At 28.3% G+C, this 15,174-nt stretch overlaps 3 pseudogenes; all 3 read left to right on the forward strand.

The window, feature by feature from the left end:
- The first annotated feature begins 867 nt into the window (after nucleotides 1–867).
- LOC114075367 lies at nucleotides 868–2,021 on the forward strand (annotated as a pseudogene).
- A 3,939-nt stretch (nucleotides 2,022–5,960) lies between these two features.
- Nucleotides 5,961–7,187, forward strand: LOC114075368 (annotated as a pseudogene).
- Nucleotides 7,188–12,741: 5,554 nt separating this feature from the next.
- LOC114075369 lies at nucleotides 12,742–13,968 on the forward strand (annotated as a pseudogene).
- The last annotated feature ends 1,206 nt before the right edge of the window (nucleotides 13,969–15,174 follow it).

Here is a 15,174-nt window from a genome sequence, read left to right on the forward strand (position 1 = left end):
TTGGATATAAAAATGCATCAGGAAGATACCAACATTTTATGGATAAATATTTTAATCAATTAGAAAATTGTATTGTCGATATAGATGATATATTATTATACTCAAAAACACAAGATGAACATATCAGGTTATTAGAAAAATTTATACACATAATTAAACATTCTGGTATAAGCCTAAGTAAAAAGAAAGCAGAAATTATGAAACCTCAGATAGAATTACTAGGAATACAAATAGATAAAAATGGGATAAAGATGCAAACCCACATAGTACAGAAAATAATTACCCTTGATGAAAATATAGATACAAAGAAGAAATTACAATCCTTCTAAGGATTAGTAAACCAAGTAAGGGAATACATACCAATATTAGGAGAACACTTAAAACCATTACACAAAAAACTTAAGAAAGATGTAGAATATTATTTTGACAATAAAGATAAGGAACATATAAGACATATTAAAAACTTATGTAAAAAACTACCAAAACTATATTTTCCCAATGAAAACAAATTATTCACTTATATTGTTGAAACAGATTCGAGCAATCACAGTTCTGGAGGAGTCTTAAAATATAAATATGACAAAGAAAAAATAGAACATCATTGCAGGTATTACTCAGGATCCTATACAGAAGCACAATTAAAATGGGAAATAAATAGAAAAGAACTATTTGGATTATATAAATGTTTATTAGCTTTTGCGCCATATATTGTTTATAACAAATTTATTGTAAGAACAGATAATACACAATTAAAATGGTGGATAACGCGAAAAATACCAGACTCAGTGACAACAAAGGAAATAAGAAGGCTTGTATTAAATATACAAAATTTTACATTTACAATTGAGGTAATAAAAACAGACGAAAATGTTATTGCAGACTACCTATCAAGAAAAAGGAACCCAAACTGAGCCAGAAAAAGATACAATGGAAGAAATACTCAAAGCCATTATTACTCTTTCTACAAAAGTGAACAATATGGATAAAGAGTTACAAAAAATGAAAAATATAAGTCAGCAGCATGACTATAAAAATGCAGAGCTATGTCGATCGGAAGACAGAAAAATTCCAGAGCTACAAGGAGACGTTGGGAAACTCCATAAAACCCATAACAATGTTTGTTTAAATGCAGCTACAGCCATCACATCTACAACAAAAGGAATCAGTGGAATAAGATATACGAATTCAAATATGAACAAAATCTTCGATAAACCATTTATTCCGAAAAACCAAAAAGACCCATTATTTATACCACCACAAACAACTACTTACTCGGAAAGTTTAAACCAAGATAAAAAGACCTACAACCACATAACCCACTCATATATTGAAAACCTTTATAAAATCCAAAATTATTTAAACTCAACACCAAGATCTCTAACTGCCAAAGACCCTCATACTGATTTTATAACCCAAAAGCTACAAGGATATAATAAGTTAATAGCGCAACCAGGCACCAATGCAAATCTAGTAAAAACGTGCTATTGTTATGGATTACTCAACACAGTTTATACCCAAACAGGAGATGAAATATCGACCATACCGGAGCTATACAAAGCCTTTATGAACTATAAAAGAATTACTAAAGGAACATTATTTTATATAAAGTTTTATTCAGCACCAGCAGAGATATTATTTGATGAGATAAAGCCAATTATACAAGTTATAAAGATTTGTTTGACCAGAGATATGATAATTCGGAAGATATCGGGACACAGCAAGAAATACAAAGAATTGAGATACCAGAATTCTACGCCAACAAGAGAGTTATTGGAATCGCAACTACTCTAAATGAACTAACCAACAATTATTTAAACGGAAATTCAGTATGGAGCTATTATGTATGGGAGCAAGTTATGATATATTCAAATTCTAGGGAAGTTAGAGAACAAGATATGGAGGAGATACGCCAATGGATACTCAGTTTACTCAAGCCGGAGCAAAAACCAACAACAAGAGCATTAAGGAAAGAGTTTATTTCGGAAGAATTATTAACCAGATATTGCAAAATGATTGGATAAAAATACCCCGACCATATATGTTCAAAATGTCAGGGAGAAAATAATGTCATACCAGATGTCCAAATCGAATAAAGATACGTGGAAAGCAGAAAAATAAAAACATCGAGACGTGGACAGCTGCAATAAATAGTAAGAGTCATTCATGAAAGGTCATATGTGAATAGTAGGAGTCATGTGTAAATAGTAAGAGTCATTATGTAAAAGTTTTTTGTTTTCTAGTGTCGGCCGAAATTAAAAAGGCCATGTGTAAAGTAGTGTCGGCCACTTGGCCAAAGCAGTAAGTTTTTTTTTTTGTATAAAAGGAGGGCTTTCCCTCATAATAAAATAAGCCTTTTTCAATCAACTCTCTTTTCTTCTGAATTCCGCTTCCACCCTCAAATTGGTATCAGATCTAGTTAACAAAATTAAAGCTATGAAAAACGGATCAGAATGACAAACCTACAGAAACAGGTATACTCATTATATTTATGAGTAGCTAATCTGTTTTATTCCTAATAATCTCTTGTTGATTATAATTGTTTATCATGTTTTAATAATGTTATAATAACTATCTTTAGAAAGTTTGCTACGGAAATATTCTGCGAGTAAATATGCCCAGACTATGCCATCCTAAAGTTGAAACCGATAGGCAAGAAGGCCGTTTAGGGAAGTAAACAAAGTTGAGGCGCTGTTAGGGTAACCAATCAAAGAAGAAAACCGTAGTAGTGACCAGACGAGATGATTATTAAATGATTATTATTACATAATAAATAAGTATAATCTATTAAGAGGTTAGAAGGAATAAAATTTTTGCAAAAACATGTTAAAATGATTTCTTATTTACTAGATGATGATGTTAATTACAAGATATTAATACTCTATCTACTGAAAGGCCTTAAAACTGATATAAAAAGAACAATTTATGAAAAATTATTAACATACGAGATAATTGAAGAGACAATCCAAGGTTGGGCAGAGTTAATCATACCAGATTATTTTGACATAGATTTATATGATGATCTAGAATTATTCATAGATCAATGATAGATTATTTATACTTACAATTCTGGAAAGAAACTAAAGAAGAAATAGAACTACTTGAAACATTAATAATTGAAAATTTATACAAATATTTGAGAACTAGAGAAAATAAATATTTAGAATATATTGCAAACAACGCAAATGAAATACAACGATTAGATCTACTTAAAAAAGAATATTGTGAAAAAATATTTTATTCTTAAAATCATGAAGAATAATCCAACATCAAATAAGGTAACTACCATAACAAAAACTAAGATAGAAAGAAAAGTACGAAAGATACAGAAAAAGTTAAAAACCTTATACATAGAATATGAATTATTACAACTTACTATAACAAGAACTAGTAAAACAAATCTTTTGATAGATATAATTTCTAAAACCGAATAAAAATATTTACAGCAAGATGTAAAAACCTATATATACTAACAACAAAACATAAAGCAACGGCAAGAAATAAAATTGATAGAATAAAAATAGAAAATCCTTTTGAAAAAATAATTACTATAATAGACAACAATGACTATAGCTACAAAGAAATTGACATAGAAGAAGACTTAGAAATTGTAAAAGAAAGATTGAGTACTTCAAATGTACCAAATGCATTAACTAGAACTACCTCATCAAGAATGAGCACATCTAAAAGAAACTATGAAATTTCGCAAAATTCTTTAAATACAGAAGAAATAACACCATACCACTATTTTGTAACAGGAATAATAGACCAAAGAAGATATAAAATTTTAATAAACACAGGACAAGAAGAGAATTATATAACGAGAGAATTAGTACTAGAAACAGAAATTATAAAAACAGGACACTTATGCCCCGGATTACCTAGTGAGATAGTAACCACAAACGAAGAAATAACAGAAAAATAAATAATTATAGGAGGAATACCATTAGTAATACCATTTAAAATCTACCAAGGAAACCAGAATATTATCCTAGGAATAAAATGGTTAGAAAAAGTTAAACCATATAATATAGAGAATGAACAATTAACAATAACTTACCAAAATAAGAAAATAATTATCAAAAGAACAAAATGAATAATGAAAATATATATACTTGCAAAAATTATTGTAGAAGGATACCACAACAGATATTATACCCCTATCATAGATACAGGAGCAGAAGCAAATATATGTAAATATAATGTTTACCAGAAGATAAATGGGAAAAATTAAAAAAACACCTATGGTAGTGACAGGATTTAATAATGAAGGTAGTATGATTACATATAAAGGAAAAAATATAAAAATACAAATATGGGATAAAATACTAACAATAGAAGAAATGTACAATTTTGAATTTACAACAAAAGATAGTTATTAGGAATGCCTTTTTTAGAAAGATTTTACCCACATATTATAACAAAAACATATTGGTGGTTTACTACACCATGCGAAAATAAAATAAGAGCAAAAAGAGTAAATAACAAACAACGTGAACCCACAGAATGGATAAAAGGAAGTGAAAAAATAAACCAGGAAATGAAAAATATAAGTAAAAATAAAATAACACAATTAGAAATTATCATATTTACAATAGATAAAATTAAAATAATTAACGAACAAATAGAATTATTATATAGTGAAAACCATTACAAGGATGGGAAAAGCATAAGATGACGGTAAAAATTGAATTAATAGATGAAAATAGTATAATAACACAAAAACCATTAAAATATAATTTTGATGATTTAGAAGAATTCAAAATGCATATAGATGAACTATTGAAGAATAATTATATACAGGAAAGCAATAGTAAACATACAAGTCCAGCATTTATAGTTAATAAACATAGTGAACAAAAACGAGGTAAAAGTAGAATGGTCATAGATTATCGCAACTTAAATGCTAAAACTAAAACATATAATTACCCAATACCAAATAAGATACTAAAAATAAGACAGATACAAGGATATCACTATTTCAGTAAATTCGATTGTAAATCAGGATTTTATCACTTGAAACTAGAAGAAGAATCTAAACATCTAACAGCATTTACTGTACCACAAGGATTTTATGAATGGAATGTTCTACCATTTGGATATAAAAATCCACCAGGAAGATACCAACATTTTATGGATAAATATTTTAATCAATTAGAAAATTGTATTGTCTATATAGATGATATATTATTATACTCAAAAACACAAGATGAACATATCAGGTTATTAGAAAAATTTATACACATAATTAAACATTCTGGTATAAGCCTAAGTAAAAAGAAAGCAGAAATTATGAAACCTCAGATAGAATTTCTAGGAATACAAATAGATAAAAATGGGATAAAGATGCAAACCCACATAGTACAGAAAATAATTACCCTTGATGAAAATATAGATACAAAGAAGAAATTACAATCCTTCTAAGGATTAGTAAACCAAGTAAGGGAATACATACCAATATTAGGAGAACACTTAAAACCATTACACAAAAAACTTAAGAAATATGTAGAATATTATTTTGACAATAAAGATAAGGAACATATAAGACATATTAAAAACTTATGTAAAAAACTACCAAAACTATATTTTCCCAATGAAAACAAATTATTTATTTATATTGTTGAAACAGATTCGAGCAATCACAGTTATGGAGGAGTCTTAAAATATAAATATGACAAAGAAAAAATAGAACATCATTGCAGGTATTACTCAGGATCCTATACAGAAGCACAATTAAAATGGGAAATAAATAGAAAAGAACTATTTGGATTATATAAATGTTTATTAGCTTTTGAGCCATATATTGTTTATAACAAATTTATTGTAAGAACAGATAATACAGAAGTAAAATGGTGGTTAACGCGAAAAATACAAGACTCAGTGACAACAAAGGAAATAAGAAGGCTTGTATTAAATATAAAAAATTTTACATTTACAATTGAGGTAATAAAAACTGACGAAAAATGTTATTGCAGGCTACCTATCAAGAAAAAGGAACCCAAACTGAGCCAGAAAAAGATACAATGGAAGAAATACTCAAAGCCATTACTATACTTTCTACAAAAGTGAACAGTATGGATAAAGAGTTACAAAACATGAAAAATATAAGTCAGCAGCATGACTATAAAAATGCAGAGCTATGTCGATCGGAAGACAGAAAAATTCCAGAGCTACATGGAGATGTTGGGAAACTCCATAAAACCCATGACAATGTTTGTTTAAATGCAGCAACAACCAGCACATCTACAACAAAAGGAATCAGTGGAATAAGATATACGAATTCAAATATGAACAAAATCTTTGATAAACCATTTATTCCGAAAAACCAAAAAGACCCATTATTTATACCACCACAAACAACTACTTACTCGGAAAGTTTAAACCAAGATAAAAAGACCTACAACCACATAACCCGCTCATATATTGAAAACCTTTATAAAATCCAAAATTATTTAAACTCAACACCAAGATCTCCAACTGCCAAAGACCCACATACTGATTTTATATCCTAAAAGCTACAAGGATATAATAAGTTAATAGCGCAACCAGGCACCAATGCAAATCTAGTAAAAACGTGCTATAGTTATGGATTAGTCAACACAGTTTATACCCAAACAGGAGATGAAATATCGACCATACCGGAGCTATACAAAGCCTTTATGAATTATACAAGAATTACTAAAGGAACATTATTTTATATAAAGTTTTATTCAGCACCAGCACAGATATTATTTGATGAGATAAAGCCAATTATACAAGTTATAAAGATTGGTTTGACCAGAGATATGATAATTCCGGAAGATATCGGGACACAACAAGAAATACAAAGAATTGAGATACCAGAATTCTACGCCAACAAGAGAGTTATTGGAATCGCAACTATTCTAAATGAACTAACCAACAATTATTTAAATGAAAATTCAGTATGGAGCTATTATGTACGGGAGCAAGTTATGATATATTCAAATTCTAGGGAAGTTAGAGAACAAGATATGGAGGAGATACGCCAATGGATACTCAGTTTACTCAAGCAGGAGCAAAAACCAACAACAAGAGCATTAAGGAAAGAGTTTATTTCGGAAGAATTATTAACCAGATATTGCAAAATTATTGGACAAAAATACCCCGACCATATATGTTCAAAATGTCAGGGAGAAAATAATGTCATACCATATGTCCAAATCGAATAAAGATACGTGGAAAGCAGAAAAAGAAAAACAAAGAGACGTGGACAGCTACAATAAAGAAGATAAGGAGAAGAAAAGAAAGAAAGAAAAAGTCGTAAAGTAAATAGTCATATGTGAATAGTAGGAGTCATGTGTAAATAGTAAGAGTCATTATGTAAAAGTTTTTTGTTTTCTAGTGTCGGCCGAAATAAAAAAGGCCATGTGTAAAGTAGTGTCGGCCACTTGGCCAAAGCAGTAACTTTTTTTTTTGTATAAAAGGAGGGCTTTCCCTCATAATAAAATAAGCTTTTTTCAATCAACTCTCTTTTCTTCTGAATTCCGCTTCCACCCTCAAATTGATTTTATTACAACTTACTAAAACAAGAACTAGTAAAACAAATCTTTTGATAGATATAATTTCTAAAACAGAATACAAATATGTTTGTTATCTGAAAAAACAATATGAACAAAGAAATATATAAACAACAACTGATAGAAAAAATAATTGAAAAAAGACAAGAGTTAAAATACAGAAAAGGAAGACTAGAAGAAAATATGTTAGCAGGAGTATGCAATAAATCAATATTAGCACAAAGAAAAGTTATATTTATGCTAGAAATACAAATAAATTGCCTCGAATATAAATTACAACATGATATAAGTTACAAACTAAATTATAATGAATAAAGAAGAATTTGCAGTAGACGAAAAAACATGTGAAAATCAAGACGGATTAATAATAAAAATAATATTTTTAAATTTAGGAAGACGATATAAAAAAATAGGAAATAACTTGTATTTAATGTTAGAAAAAGAAACAGCAAAATCAGAAGATAGTTTAACAGCTATGGTAAGAATAACAAAGGAAAACGAAGAAATAGATAAATCAAAAGAGATTGAAAAAATAAAAACACAAGCAAAGCAGGAAGTACAACATCTAGAAGAACTAAAAAATACAAAAATAAGTGAATTAGAAAAAGAATTAGCTAAGCTAAAATTATTATATGAAACTAAACAAAAAGAGAAACAGATAGAAAAAGATAAAGAACTTGAATTAACTAATGAAATAAATAAGATGAAACAAAAATTAAATGAAAATCTTGAAATAGACGAAATAAATGAATCAGATACAATGAACGATCAAAAATAAAAAATAAGTGATATAAGTGAAACATACACAGAAATTCTAGAACAAGTAAATAAGCCGAAAACATTAGAAATAAATACAGGAGATATAAATCAACCTAGCACATCAAGAGTTAAAACCCCGTATAATAGTCCTAGGAGTAGTCCTAGATGGACAACACCAACTTATTATACAGATAATTACGAACGATCAGATAGAACAAATGCAATATGGAATAGTAGATTAAATAAAAAATGGACGCCTAGACCAATAACTGAACAATATAACTTTTTAGATCTAGATTGTGTTATAGATATAAATAAAGCAATCTTACTATGGGTAGGAAATATATCTAAACAACTAATTGATAACAAAATAACAACAAAAGAAACACCAGGATATATAGTAAGAACATTTGTTGGAACAACGAAATTATGGATAGGAAATTTACCCCCAGAAAGCCTAGAAACACTTAGAAGTGATAAGAAAATAGATGGCTCTCCATCAACAACAAATATAGATATACTAGATAAATATGAATTAACAATACGAAATGAATTTGGTGGCATGACCACAGAAATAAAAGAACAAAATAGAGAAAAAATAATAAATAGACAACTTATGACAAAATTAGCTATATGTAAAATGTGTTATATAGAACAATACACATGTGCATTTAAAGAATATTATTATAAAGCAAGATATGATATAAATGAAACAAAAGAAATAAGACAACAATATTTTACAAAATTACCAGAACCATTTAGTACAAAAATAATTAAAGATTGGAACAATGAAGGATTAACAGATACTTTAGGAGCTAGAATAAAATTTTTACATCAATGGTTTGTACAATTATGTGAAAACAAAAAGAAAAAATAAAAATGGAAAAAGTATTAATTAAAAATCTAGCATGTTGTAAAAATAAAACAGCACCACAGTTTGGTTGCACAGCTAAATATTATAAAAAACAAAGACCTAAACGACACAAAAATTATAGAAAAACCAAAACTACATATAAATACAAAAAACCAAGACAAAGATATTATGTAAAAAATTATAAAATAAAAAGACCATATAGACCGAAGAAAAAACTATCAGAATGTACTTGTTACAACTGCGGAAAGATAGGACATTTAGCTAGAAATTGTAAGTTACCTAAAAATCCAAAAGGAAAACAAATTGCAGAAGTAATTATAGACAATGACGAATACATACAAATAGATTACATAGACTATGAATTAAGTGAAATGATAGTATATATGAATTATCGGATATAGAAACTGAAATAGAAAATGAAGAAACAAATATTGATGTAGATAATGAAGAAGAAATCTAATGTCTGAGGATGACATAAAAATAATATCAAAAGAAGACTATCAAAATGAAGAATTATCAGAACAAAAAATTATATTTGATAATACAATCTTTGAACAAATAAAAGGAAAAGAATTAGATTTAAGTGTTGAAAAAATACTTGAAATACCTACCTTAAGGAATTGGTTCAAAAGAGAAAAAGATGAATACTATGTAGTTAGCCAAAAAGAACACATCATAGACTGTAAATATACAAGAGGAAAGGCACAAATACCTATACTAAATAAGAGGATAATAAATAAAGAAATACAAGATATAAAAGCTAAAACAACCATAAAATACGTACACTTGGGAGGAACAGAAATATTGATAAAAGCTTGTTTTAGAGAAGGAATAGATACACCTATTGAAATATATTTAGCAGAAGATAGAATTCTATACTCTATAGAAAAAAGCGTAATTAGTGCAGTAAAAGGAAACTTAATATACCAAAAATTTAAATTTATAATAAGTGCCAACTACTCAGTAGCATTAACAGATAGAAATATAGATAAATCATTAGTTCTATATTGGAAAATGTCTGGAATAGAACTAGCACCAGGCAGCAAAATATTTACAGCAAGATGTAAAAACCTATATATACTAACAACAAAACATAAAGTAACGGCAAGAAATAAAATTGATAGAATAAAAATAGAAAATCCTTTTGAAAAAATAATTACTATAATAGACAACAATGACTATAGCTACAAAGAAATTGACATAGAAGAACACTTAGAAATTGTAAAAGAAAGATTGAGTACTTCAAATGTACCAAATACATTAACTAGAACTACCTCACCAAGAATGAGCACATCTAAAAGAAACTATGAAATTTTGCAAAATTCTTTAAATACAGAAGAAATAACACCATACCACTATTTTGTAACAGGAATAATAGACCAAAGAAGATATAAAATTTTAATAAACACAGAACAAGAAGAGAATTATATAACGAGAGAATTAGTACTAGAAACAGAAATTATAAAAAAAGGACACTTATGCCCCGGATTACCTAGTGAGATAGTAACCACAAACGATGAAATAACAGAAAAATAAATAATATAGGAGGAATACCATTAGTAATACCATTTAAAATCTACCAAGGAAGCCAGAATATTACCCTAGGAATAAAATGGTTAGAAAAAGTTAAACCATATAATATAGAGAATGAACAATTAACAATAACTTACCAAAATAAGAAAATAATTATCAAAAGAACAAAATGAATAATGAAAATATATATACTTGCAAAAATTATTGTAGAAGGATACCACAACAGATATTATACCCCCATGATAGATACAGGAGCAGAAGCAAATATATGTAAATATAATTGTTTACCAGAAGATAAATGGAAAAAATTAAAAACACCTATGGTAGTGACAGGATGTAATAATGAAGGTAGTATGATTACATATAAAGCAAAAAATATAAAAATACAAATATGGGATAAAATACTAACAATAGAAGAAATGTACAATTTTGAATTTACAACAAAAGATATGTTATTAGGAATGCCTTTTTTAGAAAGATTTTACCCACATATTATAACAAAAACACATTGGTGGTTTACTACACCATGCGGAAGTAAAATAAGAGCAAAAAGAGTAAATAACAAGCAACGTGAACCCACAGAATGGATAAAAGGAAGTGAAAAAATAAATCACGAAATGAAAAATATAAGTAAAAATCAAATAAGACAATTAGAAATTATCATATTTACAATAGATAAAGTTAAAATAATTAACGAACAACTAGAATTATTATATAGTGAAAATCCATTACAAGGATGGGAAAAGCATAAGATGAAGGTAAAAATTAAATTAATATTTGAAAATAGTATAATAACACAAAAACCATTAAAATATAATTTTGATGATTTAGAAGAATTCAAAATGCATATAGATGAACTATTGAAGAATAATTATATACAAGAAACCAATAGTAAACATACAAGTCCAGCATTTATAGTTAATAAACATAGTGAACAAAAACGAGGTAAAAGTAGAATGGTCATAGATTATCCCAACTTAAATGCTTAAACTAAAACATATAATTACGCAATACCAAATAAGATACTAATAATAAGACAGATACAAGGATACAACTATTTCAGTAAATTCGATTGTAAATCACGATTTTATCACTTGAAACTAGAAGAAGAATCTAAACAGCTAACAACATTTACTGTACCTCAAGGATTTTATGAATGGAATGTTCTACCATTCAGATATAAAAATGCACCAGGTAGATACCAACATTTTATGGATAAATATTTTAATCAATTAGAAAATTGTATTGTCTATATAGATGATATATTATTATACTCAAAAACACAAGATGAACATATCAGGTTATTAGAAAAATTTATACACATAATTAAACATTCTGGTATAAGCCTAAGTAAAAAGAAAGCAGAAATTATGAAACCTCAGATAGAATTTCTAGGAATACAAATAGATAAAAATGGGATAAAGATGCAAACCCACCTAGTACAGAAAATAATTACCCTTGATGAAAATATAGATACAAAGAAGAAATTACAATCCTTCTTAGGATTAGTAAACCAAGTAAGGGAATATATACCAAAATTAGCAGAACACTTAAAACCATTACATAAAAAACTTAAGAAAGATGTAGAATATTATTTTGACAATAAAGATAAGGAACATATAAGACATATTAAAAACTTATGTAAAAAACTACCAAAACTATATTTTCCCAATGAAAACAAATTATTTACTTATATTGTTGAAACAGATTCGAGCAATCACAGTTATGGAGGAGTCTTAAAATATAAATATGACAAAGAAAAAATAGAACATCATTGCAGGTATTACTCAGGATCCTATACAGAAGCACAATTAAAATGGGAAATAAATAGAAAAGAACTATTTAGATTATATAAATGTTTATTAGCTTTTGAGCCATATATTGTTTATATCATATTTATTGTAAGAACAGATAATACACAAGTAAAATGATGGATAACGCGAAAAATACAAGACTCAGTGACAACAAAGGAAATAAGAAGGCTTGTATTAAATATACAAAATTTTACATTTACAATTGAGGTAATAAAAACTGACGAAAATGTTATTGCAGACTACCTATCAAGAAAAAGGAACCCAAACTGAGCCAGAAAAAGATACAATGAAAGAAATACTCAAAGCCATTAATACACTTTCTACAAAAGTGAACAGTATGGATAAAGAGTTACAAAAGATGAAAAACATAAATCAGCAGCATGACTATAAAAATGCAGAGCTATGTCGATCGGAAGACGGAAAAATTCCAGAGCTACAAGGAGACGTTGGGAAACTCCATAAAACCCATGACAATGTTTGTTTAAATGCAGCTACAGCCAGCACATCTACAACAAAAGGAATCAGTGGAATAAGATATACGAATTCAAATATGAACAAAATCTTCGATAAACCATTTATTTCGTAAAATCAAAAAGACCCATTATTTATACCACCACAAACAACTACTTACTCGGAAAATTGAAACCAAGATAAAAAGACCTACAACCACATAACCCGCTCATATATTGAAAACCTTTATAAAATCCAAAATTATTTAAACTCAACACCAAGATCTCCAACTGCCAAAGACCCTCATACTGATTTTATAACCTAAAAGCTACAAGGATATAATAAGTTAATAGCGCAACCAGGCACCAATGCAAATCTAATAAAAACGTGCTATAGTTATGGATTACTCAACACAGTTTATACCCAAACAGGAGATGAAATATCGACCATATCGGATCTATACAAAGCCTTCATGAACTATAAAAGAATTACTAAAGGAACATTATTTTATATAAAATTTTATTCAGCACCAGCAGAGATATTATTTGATGAGATAAAGCCAATTGTACAAGTTATAAAGATTGGTTTGACCAGAGATATGATAATTCCGGAAGATATCGGGACACAGCAAGAAATACAAAGAATTGAGATATCAGAATTCTACGCCAACAAGAGAGTTATTGGAATCACAACTATTCTAAATGAACTAACCAACAGTTATTTAAACGGTAATTCAGTATGGAGCTATTATGTATGGGAGCAAGTTATGATATATTCAAATTCTAGGGAAGTTAGAGAACAAGATATGGAGGAGATACGCCAATGGATACTCAGTTTACTCAAGCCGGAGCAAAAACCAACAACAAGAGCATTAAGGAAAGAGTTTATTTTGGAAGAATTATTAACCAGATATTGCAAAATTATTGGACAAAAATACCCCGACCATATATGTTCAAAATGTCAGGGAGAAAATAATGTCATACCAGATGTCCAAATCGAATAAAGATACGTGGAAAGCAGAAAAAGAAAAACATAGAGACGTGGACAGCTACAATAAAGAAGATAAGGAGAAGAAAAGAAAGAAAGAAAAAGTCGTAAAGTAAATAGTAAGAGTCATTCATGAAAGGTCATATGTGAATAGTAGGAGTCATGTGTAAATAATAAGAGTCATTATGTAAAAGTTTTTTGTTTTCTAGTGTCGGCCGAAATAAAAAAGTCCATGTGTAAAGTTGTGTCGGCCACTTGGCCAAAGCAGTAAGTTTTTTTTTTTTTTTTTGTATAAAAGGAGGGCTTTCCCTCATAATAAAATAAGCCTTTTTCAATCAACTCTCTTTTCTTCTGAATTCCGCTTCCACCCTCAAATTTGTAATAATTCTAGATCATCATATAAATCTATGTCAAAATCATCTGGTATGATTAACTCTGCCCAACCTTGGATGGTCTCTTCAATTATCTCGTATGTTAATAATTTTTCATAAATTGTTCTTTTTTTATCAGTATTAAGGCCTTTCAATATATAGAGTATTAATATCTTGTAATTAAAATCATCATCTAGTAAATAAGAAATCATTTTTGTATGTGCATAACTTAGTGTTAGAAATTTGCTTATTAAGTGTGTTTAAAAGTAAGGTTTTATTCATATAAATTACATGCGACTTGTCTTAATATATTTGAATGCAAGTCTAGATAATTCTATCATATTGTTCTTTTTCTTACTCGATATCGATTGAACAAGACATTTTGAACTATAATGAATCTTTTGTTGTAATTGCGCCCATATTCCCCATCTTGTATGCTACTATTTTGTACCGATTATCATCCTTAATGTATCTGTAAAGTATAAACTTATTAACTTCTGCCTGTCAGAATTAACCCAATACCACATTTTCTTTAATGTATAAGATTATTAACTTGTCTATATTTTTAGGATTAAGATGTAACAAAGGTTGAACACAAAGTGTGTAAACCTTTTCGTTCTAAGTTAGCAGTTGAAATTCTTAGATGAGTAGATGATATCTAGATTCTAATTTTGTCTTCTCTCAATTCATGAGCTTTAAAATTGGTTTCTCTTTTTTTGAGAATAGCACATTTCTTTCCAAGCTGAATTTGTAAGAAAAACTAGATAATCGTGTCCTTTACCTTGGTATTGTTTCAGGAACCACATTATCTCATGTCTCAAACTATGTTGGTCCAGTATGTATCTATGTAT

Source organism: Solanum pennellii, chromosome 12 (assembly GCF_001406875.1).
Source record: "Solanum pennellii chromosome 12, SPENNV200".
Classification (NCBI taxonomy): Eukaryota; Viridiplantae; Streptophyta; class Magnoliopsida; order Solanales; family Solanaceae; genus Solanum; species Solanum pennellii.